The sequence below is a fragment of the Lactuca saligna genome, chromosome 5 (assembly GCF_052625555.1).
Source record: "Lactuca saligna cultivar CGN05327 chromosome 5, ASM5262555v1, whole genome shotgun sequence".
Taxonomy (NCBI): Eukaryota; Viridiplantae; Streptophyta; class Magnoliopsida; order Asterales; family Asteraceae; genus Lactuca; species Lactuca saligna.
In genome coordinates this window covers 90,453,718-90,474,699 of record NC_136421.1, presented here as the reverse complement: position 1 = coordinate 90,474,699, position 20,982 = coordinate 90,453,718, and positions in this window count along the sequence as shown.

Sequence of the window (20,982 nt, the reverse complement as noted above, 5' to 3'; positions counted from 1 at the left end):
GGCTGATCCATCAAGTACTTCAGACTCTTGTGGTCCGTGTATATGGTACACCGAACCCCATATAGATAGTGTCGCCAGATCTTGAGGGAAAACACCACAGCCTCTAGTTCCAGGTTGTGGGTGGGATATCTCGACTCATGAGGCTTCAGCTGCTTCGATGCATACGCTATAACGTTCCCCCTCTGCATAAGCACTGCCCCTAATCCAGATATATAGATGCACCACATTATACCACAAAATCCTCCATCCCTTCCGGAAGTGCGAGCACTGGGGCCTCGCATAATTTCTGACGAAGGGTCTCCAATGAGGACTGCTGCTCCGTACCCCATGAAAATGCAACACCCTTCCGGGTCATCTTGGTAAGTGGCACGACGATCTTGGAGAAATACCTGAGAAACCTTCGATAATTGTCGGCCAATCCCAGAAAGCTTCTGATCTTAATGGGCGATCTCGACACTTCCCATCTCATCACCGCCTTAATCTTGGCCGGATTGACCAATATACCCTTCTGATTAATAAGGTGCCCTAGGAACTAGACCTCTCATAACCAGAAATCACACTTGGAGAATTTGGCATACAACCTCTCCGATCTCAATACTCCAAGAATCTCCCTCAAATGTTCCTCATGCTGCTCCCTAGACCTCGAATATACCAAAATATCATCAATGAATACGATCACCGACCGATCCAGTAACGGCCTGCACACCCTGTTCATAAGATCCATGAACGCAGCCGGGGTGTTGGTGAGCCCAAAAGGCATCACCACAAACTCATAATGTCCATAACGAGTTCTGAATGCAATATTCTATATATCTTCATCCCGAACCCTCATCTGATGATAACCCAACCTTAAGTCTATCTTAGAGAACCAAGATGCCCCCTGCAACTAATCGAACAGATCATCGATCCTAGGTAACGAATACCAGTTCTTAACCGTCAACTTGTTCAACTCCCAGTAATCGATACACATCCGGTGTCAACCATCCTTTTTCTTGACAAAAAGAATCGGCCCTCCCCAAGGTGAGCTACTCGGTCGAATAAACCCCTTTCCTAACAGCTCCTAAAGCTGCGAGGATAACTCCTGGATTTTTGGTGGAGTGAGGCGATAAGGCGCCTTGGCGATGGGTACCGCTCCCGGAACCAGATCGATACGGAACTCCACTTGCCTTTCTGGAGGCACGCCCGACAGTTCCTCGGGAAACACATCCGAAAACTCGCACACTACTGGAACCTTGTCAACCGAAATTGGCCTCCCCGCGGCCACTCGTGTGTCCATCACATAGGCTATGAATCCATTGCAGCCCTGCTACAAACTCTGTATCGCCCTGGCAGCCGAACAAAACGCTGACCCACACCGGGTCCCCTCGCCATACACAGTAAGCACTCCCCCACTAGGGTCTCATATAGTCACCAGCTGTCTCACGCAGTCAATGACTGCTCCAAACTTACTCAACCAGTCCATGCCCACGATGACACAAACATCTCCCATCGCTATAGGAACCAGATCTATGTTGGGTTATGAGCATTCTAACACTCCTAAGTGTACATGCAACCCTAAATACCTTGGATCTATGTTTTCTCTACTATACATGCAAATATGAACATCCAAGGTATTATCCTAATCTAGCATACAAAATAATGAATATAACAAGATAGAATACATACCTCTTTGATAGTGCTTGTCTTCATGAAGCTTGAGTGCTTAGTGCCCCAAGTGTGACACCTCAAATGGTTCACACAACACCAAATACACTTGGAATAACTTGAGAGGATTCTACACTTCATAAAATCGGTTAGCCCTCTCTAGAATAATCTAGTGACCGATTTTGGGAAGAATAATATCTTTATATAGTGTTACAATTAGGGTAAACCCTAATTGTCATGACTTTCCATTTCCTTGGATCCATGGGTTCAAATACACCATGGAGCATCCATGGAGCATCATATGGGTTTTGGCCCAACTAGATAATCCATGGAGCATTAGCCCACTATATAAGTATGGACGATTTACACAATCAACCCATATATTTAATTAGTCTTCTTTTGATCACTTAATTAATCCTAGATTAATTCTTGATCAATACTAATTAAATAATCTTATTATTCTTATTATTAATATACTAGAACTTATAATATATTAATAACCATAAGTGTCTTATTTCTCTCATTATAGTCTATCCAAGTGCATGATGCCATGCAACCCAAATGGACCATGCCGGGTCGGGTCAAGTCTTACCAATTATAGTTATGGACTTAGACATTAATCCAACAGTCTCCCACTTGGATAAGTCTAAAACTATTATTGCGTATGACTTCAGGAACCAACTAGCAATCGTAGCTCTCAAAAGCTTCTGTCGAACTCTGACCTTGTAGATGAACTCTGATTTTTGTCAACGACTTGTCCATTAGATAAGGGATCATATATTCCTCCATTCTAGATATCATATAGACTGAGACATGGATTATAATCATTCTCTCTGTCCATTTGTTGTTTCCCGATTTCCGATTTATGACGACTGACTAATTGAACAAATCAAATCAGTCCTGGCCCGGCAGAGCACTTCCATTTGTCATCATCAAATCATCGAGGGGCCCACAGATATCGCTTTCATCCCGAAGGTAAAAGGAATGGATAAACTTCGACTCATATGGCTTGTTCTACTACTTGTTGAATCATACACAAAGACACGTTTTATAGCACCGAGTTACCAAATGCAGTTTCGTGCAATCAATGTACAACCAACTCATAGTAACAACTCATATCTCTAGGTTTGAAGAATATAAGATATTATCGTCTCATGATCACTCGTGATAAAATCCATGAAGTGATTCCAATGAGCGCGGGTTGAATCCAATACTCAGAACTTATGAGCACTCATGAGTGTTGTAGCCCTTTGTCCAACAACTTAGACCTCTACAAGCCAACCCATGACAGTCTTAATTCATATCTACTTCCAACATATGACCGACTGTGGATGGTTTGAATAACTTAGTCATTCCGGAAGAATAACCTAGTTTATTCAGGAAGTCAAAACATGCAAAGTGAAACACAATAATAATTGAATCCAATATGGTCTCAGAACTTATGAATATAAATAAAACTCCTTTTATTTATCACCATATGATTACACATTATTCATTGTATATTGTTTCAGCTATCAACATTATTCTTGAATTTAAAACAATAGTTGTCCCATGCTCCAAGCATGCACACTATGTTTTCTAAACAATAGTCATGCCATACACCAAGTATGCATAATATGTTTGACTATGATCTTTATTTTGTGAACTAGATCAAATGAACATAACTTCAATGATTCTCTTTTCACACACTCCCAAATCCTTACTGCAAATGCAAGAATTCCAAATTCATGTCATTTACTGAAATCTGTTAGATTCTAAACTTATATGCATCGATCCTCTTGTAATGATTATGCACAAAGTCAGAAAGACTTAACAACAATCATTACAGAGCATTCCAAAGGAGATCAAGTCCTTGGAACCATCCTTCTTGCATTAAGTTTCCTTAATCTTACACAGATTGAAAATTCTAACTTTGAAACATTTCCAGATTCCATTTTGACTATCACTTCTGAACAAGAGTTGCCTCCTTACAGATTATGTCAATATGGTCCTTCCAGAATTATCACTATTCTTCCAATTGTCCTTGAGAAACCAATCTTTGGTAAACCTTAGATTGTCCTCGACAATTGTTTAATCCTTTTAGTCATATCCAGTTCTAAACCTTTTCCCTTCTTAATGCCCCAGGCATTTGGAAATTTTTTGAAAGGATGAATATAGCACATGTAATCGATCCTATATCCGAAGCATATGGGACACGATTCATGATGTCTCACATAAAGACTAAACCAGTCTTTTGCTATAACATTTCCATTTCTATTTGCCAAGTTCTCATAATTCAGATTATGAAAAGGGATGCCGTAATCATAATCGAATTTTTAGAACGCAAATAATGGACCCATATACAGAATTTCCTTATGTTGAGCCATTCCAACATGAAATTCATATATATCCTTGACTAAATGATTAAAACCTCACGATCTATGATTAAAACCTCACGATCTAAGCTTATAGATTTGAGATGAAGTATAATTTCCTCTCCCTTAATTATAGCAAAACAACTTTTTCCCAATTGATACCTTTTGTTTTCTATAATTAACATTGCTAGCTTGCAATACTTATCGTAATTATCATGCTCCCACTAACATGATGATTATTAGCATAACACTTATGCTCCCACTAGCTTTGACATGTACTCAGAAAGCTCGACTTCTAGAAATCAATACTTTATTGACTTTCTGACCAAAGTTCAGATTTCTGATACTAGATTGTTTTGATAAGACTTTATCAAAAACATACACCTTCCTTAGATAGCTTATGGGTGTGTCAAAACAATTTTAAGAACTATGAAAAGGGATGCCGTAATCATAGTCTTGATCGTTTTGACCTTTGCCATTTCTCACAAGTCCAAGTTAGTGTGCCGGTAAACCACACACGCTCCACTAACGACTTTGAGATCACAATTGCTATCTAGCTAAAATCTACTTAGTGGAAGTGTTTCCTCACCATCATTTTCATGAATCGGAGAGAAACCTTACGACACTTAGATTTATTGGTGTATGAGTTCCTATCCATATGGATTTGTCAAAACCATAATCACAAGACAAGGATAATGACAAATCCAAAACCATATGGATTGAACTCAATCTTAATTTCTTGCCACCTGGCAGCTCAAGGGCCTACCATTGCTTCCAAGTTGTTGTGCAACACATTGAGAACTCTAACAACTCATATGCGAAGCCAACTTCAACTAGAATGGGCACAGAATATGTCAACACGATAGGTTATAAACCTTAAGTCGTGTGCTAGTGAAGAACCTTTAGGTTTCATTCTTGATTAGTTCTTGAGACTTTCAAGACCTTTTAAGACTCCCACTGTCCTCTTGACATATAAGACTTCCTTGTCAAACATTCAAGAGATAGTGTGGATTCTAATCAAGACAAACACTTCACACAATTGGCCTAAGTTGGTCTTTGTTTTATCCAAAACATCACAACTTACCAATTTCAAATGTACAAGAGTAGAAAACTTTTACTCTTACATTTGACACGTGTTTTTAAACCTTCTTTAAGACATGTCACTCAAGTTACAATCTTGGAGTATGACTCTAAGACTTGTATTGGAACGAAGTATGACACATCTTCTTGATTTAACCATTTCAACAATTCAAGATCCCTTCTTCTTAGTCATAAGAATGAACTAAGACTTCCTTAGAGAACTAATTTTGATATGGTTTCTTAATCATTAAGATGATCACAAAAAACGATACTAAAGTACTCTCCCATCTTTTCAGATTTGAGAAACTTTTATCCTTCTGCCTAATTTGATTCTTCTTATTCGCTCTGCCTTACATTGGAACCTTTTCCAATGTCTCAGAGTTACACTTAAGCTTGTAAGTATAATCATATTTACTGAGCTTTAGTAAACTATGACGAATAGCCTTACATCTTTTGTGGTGGACTTAATCAGTGCACATGACTATGTACTCGATCCCTTAGTCCATTACTTGACTCACACATCCATGTGAATAAGTAATTAGTCTTAATTTTCCAATACTTGAAAGTTCTCATTCATCATGCTATAGAATTTGCATGATTCCAAGTCCCGGTCCAATTGAGACTTTGGATGATGAGAATCTTTCCTTGTTTGGTAAATTTAGACATTACCACAAATGAAAGAATCAATTTCATATTTCCACTCTTGCTATTAATGGAATCGTATAAGCAACAATTTTTCCTCAAATGCCATTGTAAGGATATTTTAAAATAAATAAAATCAAAATTTTCTTTTTATTTTAAAACTATGCGGAAAAACTTATCCTTACAATCCATACGAAAACTTGTTGTTATCTATTCCTTAGCAATATCTCATAACTCCTAAGAAGTAGCTTAAGAATCCGATCTTCAAACTACGCGATAGAAATCCATCTATGCGATCAGATTCAGCATATTCTTTCTTTAACAGAGTTAGATTTGTGGACTTTTACCTGAAGTAGAGTCAATCTTATTGATTTTAACATCCTTAGGTAAATTAGGCAGCTTCGCAACTAATGACCCTTACTTTGGCAATATAAACATATGGACCCTTTGATAATGGTACACAGGACTATTACAGACTTAGTTTTTTCTCTTTACCATTTGTTCAACCGAGTTGACTATGGCCGATCCCTTTCCATTGGGAAGAGAATGCTTTTTCTGTATTTCCAGTGTCACCATTGTCAATGTCCATAAAGTTTCAGGAAGTTTATCTTAGCAAATAGATAAGATCATTAAGGGTCTTGTCATAGTCTGTTTCATAGGTGTTCCAAAAGAACTCACTATGTGATTTAGAAAGTAGTTAAACCTACAACTTTCTCAAGACTTTGACACCCAACTCTCCCGGCTTGTCAATATGTGACTACATCTCCAAGATGTGATCACACCTAGATCTTGCCTTGCCAATAGGGCTCGAGTGACTTTAAACTTTTCAAGAACTTGTGGGTTAGGGAGAATAATTGGAAGAGAAGAGAGAAGTATGATATCCATGGGACATCATCTTCATTAGGAAAGCTTGTTTCAAGAGATTTGGGAAGATCATAAATGTCTAATCCAGACATGTTATGGGAGATATTCAAGATAGTTAATCTTTGAGTCCTTAATATGACACCCAATATGAAAATATTAAGGCTAGGACCCAACAAACTATTTTATAACTTAGAAGAGGTATGCCGTAATCCAAGCTATAAAACAATTTGAAGGTAGGTGAATGACGATTCACCAATTTCCACCAAGATAAACGAAATGTATTATTAAGTTTTAATTGGTTTTGAAACTCCTAGATCTTTTGAGATTCATTGAACTGTTCAATGGCATGTTTCAATCTCGAGTGTGCCCTTCAGGTTTTGTGACTGGGATGCCGAGGATCACAAAACAAGGTGTGAAGTAACCATGCAAATTACTTGGTATCCTTAAGTGTTTACCCCTCAATCGATGTGCCGGTTAACCACACACGCTCCACCGATACTATGATAAACATTAAGTTACCCTTCGCCTACCTTGTTAAATACGAGTTAGTGTGCCGGTTAACCACACACGCTCCACTAACCGACTTAAACAAAGTGCAAAGTGTAATTTCATGGATTAGCACCTTATTCACATTTTCCTAAGTAACTAAGATTGGGAATTATTAAGAGTTTAGTTACTTAGTATTTATCATTAATACTTTTAATGAAGGGAGAATTATAGTCATGTCAAACCCGTTCGGCTAACGACCCTCCACCAGTCAAGCGAGCGGTGGGTGAGAGTGAACACCCATTAAATTGCCATTTTATAGGCAACAACCTTATACCCACCTTATAGACCGACTTCGTGAATGAGGCGTACTAGCGGTAAGACCGACTTTACTCTTATACATATAAATATTATTAACTTATAATATTATAAAGTATAAGGGTTGAATTTTAACTTTTAAAATTCTAAGGGCTAACGTGGAATTAAAGTATTCTTAAGAGAAAACTTTACAAATTCCAAAACTTGAGGGCAAGTTTTGAAACTATTTCAAAACTAATTAATTCCATAACTTATGTATTTAAAGTAGTTTTAATCCAAAAACTCTTCAAGTTCCATAACTTGTGGACAAATTATGGAAGACTTTAAATTAATAAAGAATTAATCTTTTCTTTATTTTATAACTTATGGAATTAATTAAGGTTACATATTTTATTTATTTATTTATTAATGAAGTGACTCTTGAACCTCCATAACTTAAGGACAAGACTCTTCATCTTTTTTTGTAACCTTTGCCAACTTTATGAGTTTTATGAGTCTTTAATGTGACTCTTCATGTAACTTAAGGATAAGTTACACAAACACATTTTATACTCAACTCTTAGATTAATTTGGATTGAAAACAACTTTTTCACTCAACTTTTCTATTAATCTAAGCAACTCATAAGAACAAGATAATTCAAATCAAACTTTTTCATGTAATTAGTCTAACCTTTAAACTAATACAAAACATGAATCTATTGACAATTATCTTGAAAATGGATTAGCATGAACATTACCACATTAAAAAAAAATTTATAAGTTCAAAACACCTTAGGGTAATGTTCCTAGTCCATTTCTAGCCAAAAGCCTCGAAGATATGCTGTCTGGGGTCCAACTCGTCGAGTGCATGAACTCAACTCGGCGAGTTGGATGCATTTTGCCTTGGACTCGTCGAGTCCCTTCATGGACTCGGCGAGTCAGCTGGGCTGACAGCATCAAAACTCGATTTTTCAGCTTCTATTGCAGGTATAACAAGAAAACAAGCCTAGGCTCTGATACCACTGTTGGGTTATGAGCATTCTAACACTCCTAAGTGTACATGCAACCCTAAATACCTTGGATCTATGTTTTCTCTACTATACATGCAAATATGAACATCCAAGGTATTATCCTAATCTAGCATACAAAATAATGAATATAACAAGATAGAATACATACCTCTTTGATAGTGCTTGTCTTCATGAAGCTTGAGTGCTTAGTGCCCCAAGTGTGACACCTCAAATGGTTCACACAACACCAAATACACTTGGAATAACTTGAGAGGATTCTACACTTCATAAAATCGGTTAGCCCTCTCTAGAATAATCTAGTGACCGATTTTGGGAAGAATAATATCTTTATATAGTGTTACAATTAGGGTAAACCCTAATTGTCATGACTTTCCATTTCCTTGGATCCATGGGTTCAAATACACCATGGAGCATCCATGGAGCATCATATGGGTTTTGGCCCAACTAGATAATCCATGGAGCATTAGCCCACTATATAAGTATGGACGATTTACACAATCAACCCATATATTTAATTAGTCTTCTTTTGATCACTTAATTAATCCTAGATTAATTCTTGATCAATACTAATTAAATAATCTTATTATTCTTATTATTAATATACTAGAACTTATAATATATTAATAACCATAAGTGTCTTATTTCTCTCATTATAGTCTATCCAAGTGCATGATGCCATGCAACCCAAATGGACCATGCCGGGTCGGGTCAAGTCTTACCAATTATAGTTATGGACTTAGACATTAATCCAACAATCTATAGTGAACTTGATGCCAAAAATATCGAGCACACATCCTCGAATCACGTCGGTGGCGCATACCGCTTTTTCATCAGCTATGGAAACCCTCAGAGGTCGACTAATCACCTCCCGATCAATACCGATGTGCTGACTAAAAGCCAAAGATACAAAAGACCGACTCGCACCCGAGTTAAATAATACCAAGGCAGGGACAGAATTCACAAGAAAAGTACCTACGCCTATCATAATATAAGCACAATATCTCATCATAAAAGTAAATACTCAAAAGAATACATACCAGCCACGACATCGGGCGTCGCGCGGACTTCCTCCGCAGTCAACTGAAAAGCTGTCCCACGAGCCTTCGGAGCCTCGGCTTTCGCGGGCCGAGTCTTGGTAACCCTAGCAGTAGGTGCAGATCCCTGTGCTGATCCCTGGTGAAGGTGAGGACACTCGGCCTTCCGATGGCCGGTCTGGTTGCAATTGAAGCAAAACATATATCCCTTGGGGAAATCCCTAGCGATGTGCCCCTCCTTGCCACATTTGTAGCAAGCACCTGATCGACAGGCCCCCTCATGACCCTTGCCGCACTTTCCACAAGTGCGGCCCTTCTGACCTCCCGTCCTCGAATCGGCGGACTTGGTCCACTTGGCTGCCGGCTGGGACTGAGCCGGCCGCCGATCCACCCACTGAGACTCGGCATCCTCCCTGGCTTGAGTCTCCAACTCGCTCTCCCTCTTTCGGGCATTTACCTGGAGCTCAGCAAATGTCCGGTATGTCGAGTTCAATACGAACTCTCGAATGTACCTCCTCAGTATACCCAAATATCGGCTCATCCATGCCTGCTTAGTGGACACTTGCACAGGGCAGAACATCGCCCTCTCATGAAACTTCTGGGTGACCACAGTAACCGTATCGTTACCCTTCTTGAGGGTCAAGAACTCCTGAATCAACCGTTCCCTCTCTACCAGGGGAACATACTCGTCTCTAAACATAGCAGTAAATCACTCCTAAGTCACGGCCGAAATCTCCGTAAGAGTGAAGTTTGGCGTCACGAACTTCCACCAATCCTTTGCTCCAAGGCGGAGCTGGTTCAAAGCGAACCGTACTCTCAGATGCTCCGGACATGAACATGTGTAGAAGCATCCCTCAGTGTCAGCAATCCATCTCATCGCAACAATCGGATACTGTGTCCCATCAAACTTGGGTGGCTTCGTGTTGCTGAACTCTCAGAATAGCAACGAGTCACCTCCCTGAGGTCTGGCAGCAGCCACAGTTGTTGTAGCTGCAGCAGCTGCGGCCTCAGTCACCGCGGCGTACCGCTCATCGAAAGTCTCCATCAGTGTGGTCTTGATAGACCCAAACATCTCCGGAATCTCGGCCCGGATCGCCGCAGCCACCTCATAGTGGATCAACTTATGAAGCTCCTCGTCACTCACACCGCTCGTCCCAAGTCTATGGCGTGGCCCAACCATAATGCCTCTGAAATACAACATAAAAATATCATAGACTCAATCGAGCATACTCGCACTCGATAACGCAACCCCACTCGGCCTCAGATACCCAAAGGATTCTTACTTGGGTTGCCCACTGATCCGGTGTCTTTAGTAGTACGGGCCCTATACTACCGACTACACCACATCAGTATTCACCCGAAGTCCTCCTCCCTGGACCCCGGATCACGAGTACTCTATTCTTGCTATGCACTGGCTACCTACTCGCTCTCAAAGCATCTCATAGCAGCAGGTTCCCCTAGACTAAGGCATCAGAAATCAGACCACTCTAGTCCTAATATGAATACCTAGTCTACTCTAGCATGCATAACATATCTCACAACACATATTGTAAGGGTATTTTGGGGATTACCACTCGGGCACTGGCTGACTGTACACACTGCTTGTCTTTTGGTTATTACAAAATCTCTTATAAAATTTTTATGCCTTTATTATTTGAATTTTTTTCTCAAATCCTCAGTTTGAGTTTAGTTATGCCCGAACGTGTATCCGAATCCCTCAAACCAAGGCTCTGATACCAACTTGTAAAAACGTGAATTTTCAAAACAAATTTTTGATTTCTTAAAACATGTTTTCCAACCAAATCAAGTCATAAAATCCAATGTATCATAACATAGTACAAATCATGTAAATCGCAAGATCATAAATAAATCTTCTGGTAGTGTGTACAGATCACTCCGGCGCCTTCCCACGATCCTCACTAGTACTTGAAACACGTAACACAACAATTGTAAGCATAAATGCTTAGTGAATTCCCCAAAATACTACTTACGCACATACGCCCTTCCAGGCCCTAAACTTCCGGTCTATGTGTCTTAGGGGACTTTCCTCCCGACTCGGTAAACCTTCCGTTCCTACCCGCGTCAACCTTACGGTCCACATCACAACGCCTTCCGACCCATAACATATATGCATTTCGGCCCATAACATAATGCCTTCCGGCCCATATCAAGCATAACATACATAGCACATACAACGGTAACTTATCATATATAATGCATACAAATCATAACATATCCGACCTTCCAGTCACACAATAAAACCCTTCCGGGTACTGTATAGTGAGAAAACTCACCTCGTGGAAAGTCTAGAATCTCACGCGCTCGCTATCTGCGAATCTCAAAACGAAGACTCAACCTCGCCTAATCATAACGAATATGATTTTAATTTAATATAGACTTCCACAACTAGGCTTCACCCTTATTAATATTCCTAAGAGGGGTAAAAGACCATTTTACCCTTCCTTGACTCAAAGTCCACATGTTGACCAAAACCCTAAAAGTCAACAAAACTCAACATCTCACAGTACGCAGGGCGTACAGACTTATGTACGCGGGGAATACATCGCCAATCCACAATCGGGGGTCTCCACCCAGTACGTTGCGCGTACTAGGAGTTATGTCCAACGTAACACTCAGATCCAGCCACTCTTCATTTCTTATCTTAAATGGTTAAGACACTTCTTCAACTTCTAGATCCGGATCTCTTTAAGCCTCCTTACCCAAAAAGTCGAAACCTTTAAGCCTTGGCATGGCTGTAAAGGCTCCTACACTCCTTAATACCTTTCCATTCCAACTCAAAAGATCTAGATCTCATGCATGGCTAATCATTCACGTCCAAGATTACATTTTTATGAACCTACAACTCAAATGGACCAGAAATATAATGGATCCAAGCCAATGGAGACTACTTGCTCATAAAGTCTCCATCTTTGGGACCAAAACCCTAGAAAATGGTCCATAAAGCATACCACAAGAACTACAAGGCGAGATCTGAACTTTTTACCTTAGGAAGAAGCTTCAACCTTTGCTAAACACAGATCTACACTTGAACACCGACTTCTAGCCTCCACAATGGACTCCTCTTCTCTATTGCTACCTTGTAATGACACCTCAATGCTTAGAACACTCACTAACAAGTTATGAACGAAGGAACAACTCTCTTAGGGTTTCTTTCTGGACGATGGTGGCTGAGGAACCAAGCCATCTCATTCCTTTTATATCCAACCACCAAATTAGGGTTTTTGGGTCAAGACCGGTTACGCCCAGCGTAACCTTGGGTACGCCCAACGTACCCGAGTGATGGTGCGTTTAAATGAGGCGTGCGAGTACGCACAGCGTACACCTTGTACGCCCAACATACTCGCCCAACACAAAGGCCTGAAATGACAACATAAAGAAAGATGAAGGACTAATTAGAGGTACCTGAATTTTGGGCTGTTACATTTTGGTACCACTCGAATGTAAAGGCTATTTAAGTGCCATCGATAAAATAAATTATGAAACAGTCGAGGATTTCCGAAGCAATATTTACTACCACGGTTACTCTTACTATAATAAAACAATATTCAAAGAATATATATATATATATATATATATATATATATATATATATATATATATATATATATATATATATATATTAGAGAGTCATTGTCGCAAATGGAAGCGATGCAAGTTTATGATAAATTAAATCACCTTGTCTAGATAGCAATTGGAGTGTTTAGAAACGATAAGTAATCTCACTATTATCAAATTGTTTAATAATTCCAAGATAATGAAGATACATGAGTGAAGATCAAACGAAGTAGTAAAATAATAAAAAGATACATTAAAGTTAAATGTGTAAGTCGTCATTAAGGGATTTTTTTAATAGAAATATTGACATTACGCTTTTTGTAAAATTGACTAATTCTCGAAGTCAATACAAACACAAGTTTAAGAGGAGTCAGAATATTTATGAAAACAAGTTCGAGAGTTTAGGAACTCACTGAAAATTGCAAAGTAGAATGCCATTTTTAAGAAATGAATAAAAATATCGATTATTGAAAATAGTGTATTCTTAGTTTAGTGTTTCTACGAAAACAATCATTTAGTGAATAGGTTATTGTAATATTTAAAACTTTTGACGTATTTAAAGAAAACAAGAAACATAAGGAAACATATCCTTCACATATATTTTCCGGATATAGAAAAATTATAAGCATAAGGGTATTCATCTTGTGTATAAATTATAAGGAAAAATTACAATGAAACTTTCATTTTAAATCAAGTTTCCGAATTTAGAACGAAAGAGAAAATGTAAATAAGGATTACTTGTTTATAGTAGATTTGAAAATAAAAAGAAGATGTATATGATAAAAGACGTAATTTAATATATCCAAGTTGACTAAATCAAAGGTATGCCTCATGACTATACACGTATTAATCGCTCAAAATGAAAGGGTAGACTTCTAGTCTTTATGTATACGAACATGATACCAGGAGAAGAAAAATAGACAGAAACAAAGTTAGATGATGTATTATGTTAATATTATGGCGTGAGAGATCTAAATACAGAAGGAGAGCGAGAAATAAAGTTCAGGGGAAAGAAAAAGGAAGGTAGCGACGACAATAATTGTTATTGTTAAAATTGTAAGAACAATACCTATAGGTAGATTTAAAACTAGGTTGAGATATATTTCAAACTTCAATATTCGATGTATGTTGATGGTTACATAGAAATGTAGAAGTTTTTAAGTGTTTTCTAAGGTTTGCTAAAAATTCCTAAGTTATCTATTAAATAATCTTTCATTTGTGAAAAAGAAGAAACACTAAAACTTGCAATTGAAATCTGACAGTTTTGACTATTGGATTAATGTCTAAGTCCATAACTATAATTGGTAAGACCTGACCCGACCTGGCATGGTCCATTTGGGTTGCATGGCATCATGCATTTGGATAGACTATAATGAGAGAAACAACACTTAAGGTTTGTTATTATATTATAAGTTCTAATATATTAATAAGATTATTTAATTACTATTGATCAAGAATTAATCTAGGATTAATTAAGTGATCAAAAGAAGACTAATTAAATATATGGGTTGATTGTGTAAATCATCCATACTTGTATAGTGGGCTAATGCTTCATGGATTGTCAAGATGGGCTAAAACCCATAAGATGCTCCATGGTGTATTTGAACCCATGGATCCAAGGAGATGGAAATCCATGACAATTAGGGTTTACCCTAATTGTCACTAACTATATAAGCATCTTATTGTTGACAAAATCAGCCACTATGGGTGATAGAAAGGGCTAGCCGATTTTATGAAGTTTCCAATTTCTATCAAGTCATTCCATGTGTTTTTGGTGTTTTGTGAACCATTTGAGGTGTCACACTTGGGGCACTAGGCACTCAAGCTTCATGAAGACATTCTACATCAAAGAGGTATGTAATTCTAACTTGATATATTCATATGAATCAATGTTATTATGCTTGTTAGCATGAATACCTTGGAAAGATCATATTTGCATGTATAATAGAGAAAACATAGATATAAGTTATTTAGGTTTGCATGTACACTTAGGAGTGTTAGAATGCTCAAAACCCAAAAAGTTGTATCAGAGCCACGGGATGTTTTCTGTTATATTGATGCAAATATTTTATTTTCGAAGTTGAATAAAAAGGAAAAAAAAACATGAAGTTTGTCAAATTTTAAGATAATTACTTGCTCTTGTGAAAAACTAATTATTTGTAAAATTTGAATAATTTGCTATATGAGTTGAATTTGGTCAAATTTAGTAAAAGATAACATGATATGATTATTTTATTAGTTTTAAAAGTTTGATCTAAAGATTTTTATTTTTTAAAACCTCCATAAGTTATGGATATGAAAATGTTTTTAAAAAAAAATTTGATTCAAAGTTTTTATGGAGTTACAAAATTTGGTGTTAATGTTTTAAAGAATTCCATAACTTAAGAATAAGTTATGGATCACCAAAAGTTTTTTGTGTTACCTTGTTTTATGAGTGAATTTAGATTAATGAAAAAAATTATGTGATAGTTGGTTTTAATCCAAAAGAAGTTCATAAAATGTGTTTATGTAACTTAAAAGTCACATTTATGAATCTTAAAACTCATAAAAGTTAACATATGTCACAAAATGAAGAGTCTTTTTCCTCATTAAATTGTTTTATGACTCCATAACTTGTCCTCCAGTTATGGATATTCAAGAGTCTCTCCATTAAAGTTTTTAAAATTTTAATTAAACTCATAAGTTATGAAAATCCAAGAGTTTTGAATAGTTTCAAAACTTACCCTCAAATTTTGGAATTTGTAAAGTTTTCCTCATGAACACTTTAATTCCAAGTTAAGCCCATAGAATTTTAAAAGTTAAAATTCTATCCTTATACTTTATAATATTATAAGTTAATAATATTTATACATATATATATATATATATATATATATATATATATATATATATATATATGTATGTATGTATGTATGTATGTATGTATAAGAGTAAAGTCAGCCTTACCGTTAGTAGGCCTCATTCACGAAGCCGATCTATAAGGGGGTATAAGGTTATTGCCTATTAAATGGCAGTTTAATGGGTGTCCACTCTCACCCACCGCTTCCTTGACCGGTGGAGGGTCGTTAGCCGAACTGGTAGGATAAGGACTAGAATTCTCCCTTCATTAAAAGTATTAATGATAAATACTAACTAACTAAACTCTTATAAATACCCAATCTTAGTTACTTAGGAAAATGTGAATAAGGTGCTAATCCATGAAATTACACTTTGCACTTTGTTTAAGTCGGTTAGTGGAGCGTGTGTGGTTAACCGACACACTAACTCGTATTTAACAAGGTAGGCAAAAGGTAACTTAATGTTTATCATAGTATCGATGGAGCTTGTGTGGTTAACCGACACATCAATTGAGGGGTAAACACTTAAGGGTGCCAAGTAATTTGCATGGTTACTTCACACCTTGTTTTTGTTGGTTAGCATTCTAACACTCCTAAGTGTACATGCAACCCTAAATACGTTGGATCTATGTTTTCTCTATTATACATGCAAATAAGAACTTCCAAGGTATTATCCTAATCTAGTATACAAAACAATGACTATAGCAAGATAGATTACATACCTCTTTGATGTAGAAAGTCTTCATGAAGCTTGAGTGCCTAGTGCCCTAAGTGTGACACTGTTAGGATTAAAACCCAAATTGTGATTTGATGAACAAGATGCGGAAAATAAGAACAATACAAATATGAAGATTAGGTCGAATGATCACTCGATTTATTGAATTGTGAGGAACAAATTACACATAAGGAATAAGAATCTAACTCTACAAGAAACCTCACAACGTGGCGGCTACATTTTGCCTCACTCTCTTAACCCTAATTGTGAATAATACATGACTATTTATAGGGAAAAGACAAGTCTTGGGCTTTTGACCTAGAATTAGTCAAAGGGGCCCATTGCCATCATCCATGGAGTGCTTTGAAACCCTACAATCTCCCCCTCAAAGTATGGAATGGATGACAATGCTTTAACTTCCAAAACAAGCATCTAGAAAATAAAAAGATCTGCAACGAGGAATATATGAAGCAATCCACGAATCTTGATTCTTCAATAGTCTTCAAACACGGGCTCTAGGATATATAAATCAGGCACTGAAGTAATGTCTTTAAAATTCATTTTCGAATGTAATCCCAAAGAATCTTCATGAAAACCAAACCCGCCATAAAAACCCATTTTAGAACAAAGAAGCCGAATCACTTCTTGTCTTTGAAGAGCTCCCCCTCCAAGTCACAATGATCTTCAAATAAGCTAATGATATAAGCCATCAAAAAATATCATGTAACAACCCAAACTTTATGATTCGTAACGCCACTTGATCGAGAAAATACAAGAAGTCGGAGATATAACAAGTCCTTAGCAGAGCTCGATAAAGAACTTCCGTTGTAAAGGATACTTCTCTATAAAAGCTTTAGCAGAGCTCGATGAAGAACTTCCGCTGTTAAAGCTACCTTCCTAATTCTACCATAAGCTTTATCAAAAATCTTCAACTTTGAAAAGTCACAAATCCAATTTCGAATGGCCATACCAAATTCTCCCCCGATTTATAATAAAAAACATGATTATAAAGCCTTCAAATGGTCATGAGAATGATCTTGAATGGATAAAAATTTACTAAGCTCCCCCGCGACAAAAAGATATACACAATGAAGTATAAAATCCAACAAAATCGTGAAAATTTGACGTTATCATGAAAAACGACTTTCCGAACCGCCAAGACTTGATGGAATCTTTATTTTTCTGTTCACAAAAAATTATGTGCGATAAAAAATCCAAAATTGTTCACCAGCCCTTGAATTTGCAAACTTTTCGAAAAATGGGCTGAAACTTTCACTTTGCTGAAATTCTGGGATTGAAAACGTAATTCTGCATCAATTTCCCCTTTTAAATGTAACAGTTTCTGGAAATGGACCAAAATTGCCAAGATTTGAAGACAACATGAATCAAAAGTGTCTAATTAATGAAGTTTCAGGGACCAAAAATGTAACTTGAATATCTTCTTGCCAAATACCCCTAATAAAAGAACACGACTGTAACGGTGACTTAATTCCAAATCCAATATTTCCAAACAGCGAACATTCGTAATTTGAACACCAATCCAAACAACTCCTATTTATACTTCCGTTCCGAGTGCAAACTTGCGAATCCAAGCCATTTGCAGTCTCAATTTGAAATCGTTTCACCGTGAACCAAGTGATTTCAATCCCGCTGCGAATCCCAGTCAACCACGAATCCAAGGAATCAAAACAACTCCCATTTATACTTCCGTTCCGAGCGCAAACTTGCGAATCCAAGCCATTTGTAGTCTCAATTTCAAATCGTTTCACCGTGAACCAAGTGATTTCAATCCCGCTGCGAATCCCAGTCAACCACGAATCCAAGGAATCAAACTCCAAATCAATCATTCGTTCCGAGCACATAGTTGCGAATTCGAGTCCAGTATTATTTCCGATTCCGAGTTCCTAGTTCAACAATGATATCAATTCCGATTCTTCAACATTTCTTCCAATTTTGACTTTTAGTTTAACCATCAACAACAATTAACGCCAAGCAACAAAATCAATTTTCATCAACTTAATTTCCGGCCTAAACGGATCAACTTCCAGATCAAATATCACATTCAATCAGTACAAATGCCATCTGTTCTTCGTCTTTTTGATCATCGGTTCTAAAAACAATTATCAACAGGAATACCCAATAACATCGAAGAACAACTCTAGAACCAAAATCCCAGTCGATGATAACAAGAGATAATTTACGTTCAGCGAAATCATTATCAGTCGGCAAAGAGAATCAATGTTAAGAACAAAACACAATAATAAGAACAAAGCGACTACCGATCCAAACAGAAATCGATTTTGGAATATGATAGATTAGATCGACAATATAATCAAATAAGAAAATCAAAATCGATTTTGAGAATGTTTATGTTCAGTAATTTCGACTCAAGAACAGAAGAAAAAAGAATTTGAAGAAACGAAAATCACTGAATCATGTTTAGTCGATTGCAATAAGCGAATTCAGAGAGCACGATAAAATGGGCCAAACCATCGTTGATGAACAGTACACGAAAACAGTAACATGTCTAAGTGTACATAAACAAAATTGGATTGGTGTAATAAAACGAAATAAGAGTGATTCAATGGCCACAAACGGGATCTATTTATCTCAAAACAAATTAAACAGATCCAAAGAATAGAGAAGACAAAAAATACCACGTAGAGGGATATCATGAACAGTAGCTTGAACAGAATTTTGATTCCAGGACCGCAAAAAAAAAACCAATAATCTTCAATAACTTGTACAGAAAATCATCAAACCAAGAACCGATACTTCAAAACTCAATAGATCTTCAAAGACCCGCTCTAATACCACTTGTTAGGATTAAAACCCTAATTGTGATTTGATGAACAAGATGCGGAAAATAAGAACAATACAAATATGAAGATTAGGTCGAATGATCACTCGATTTATTGAATTGTGAGGAACTAATTACACTTAAGGAATAAGAATCTAACTCTACAAGAAACCTCACAACGTGGCGGCTACATTTTGCCTCACTCTCTTAACCCTAATTGTGAATAATACATGACTATTTATAGGGAAAAGACAAGTCTTGGGCTTTTGACCTAGAATTAGTCAAAGGGGCCCATTGCCATCATCCATGGAGTGCTTTGAAACCCTACAATCTCCCCCTCAAAGTATGGAATGGATGACAATGCTTTAATTTCCAAAACAAGCATCTAGCAAATAAAAAGATCTGCAACGAGGAATATATGAAGCAATCCACGAATCTTGATTCTTCAATAGTCTTCAAACACGGGCTCTAGGATATATAAATCAGGCACTGAAGTAATGTCTTTAAACTTCATTTTCGAATGTAATCCCAAAGAATCTTCATCAAAACCAAACCCGCCATAAAAACCCATTTCAGAACAAAGAAACCGAATCACTTCTTGTCTTTGAAGAGCTCCCCCTCCAAGTCACAATGATCTTCAAATAAGCTAATGATATAAGCAATCAAAAAATATCATGTAACAACCCAAACTTTATGATTCGTAACACCACTTGATCGAGAAAATATAAGAAGTCGGAGATATAACAAGTCCTTAGCAGAGCTCGATAAAGAACTTCCGCTGTAAAGGATACTTCTCTGTAAAAGCTTTAGCAGAGCTCGATGAAGAACTTCCGCTGTTAAAGCTACCTTCGTAATTCTACCATAAGCTTTATAAAAAATCTTCAACTTTGAAAAGTCAGAAATCCAATTTCAAATGGCCATACCAAATTCTCCCCCGATTTATAATAAAAAACATGATTATAAAGCCTTCAAATGGTCGTGAGAATGATCTTGAATGGATAAAAATTTACTAAGCTCCCCCACGACAAAAAGATATACACAATGAAGTATAAAATCCAACAAAATCGTGAAAATTTGATGTTATCACGAAAAACGACTTTCCGAACCGCCAAGACTTGATGGAATCTTTATTTTTCTGTTCACAAAAAAATATGTGCGATAAAAAATCCAAAATTGTTCACCAGCCCTTGAATTTGCAAACTTTTCGAAAAATGGGCTGAAACTTTCACTTTGCTGAAATTCTGGGATTGAAAACGTAATTCTGCATCAATTTCCCCTTTTAATTGTAACAGTTTCTGGAAATGGACCAAAATTGCCAAGATTTGAAGACAACATGAATCAAAAGTGTCTAATTAATGAAGTTTCAGGGACCAAAAACGTAACTTGAATATCTTCTTCCCAAATACCCCTAATAAAAGAACACGACTGTAACGGTGACTTAATTCCAAATCCAATATTTCCAAACAGCGAACATTCGTAATTTGAACACCAATCCAAACAACTCCCATTTATACTTCCGTTCCGAGCGCAAACTTGCGAATCCAAGGCATTTGTAGTCTCAATTTCAAATCATTTCACCGTGAACCAAGTGATTTCAATCCCGCTGCGAATCCCAGTCAACC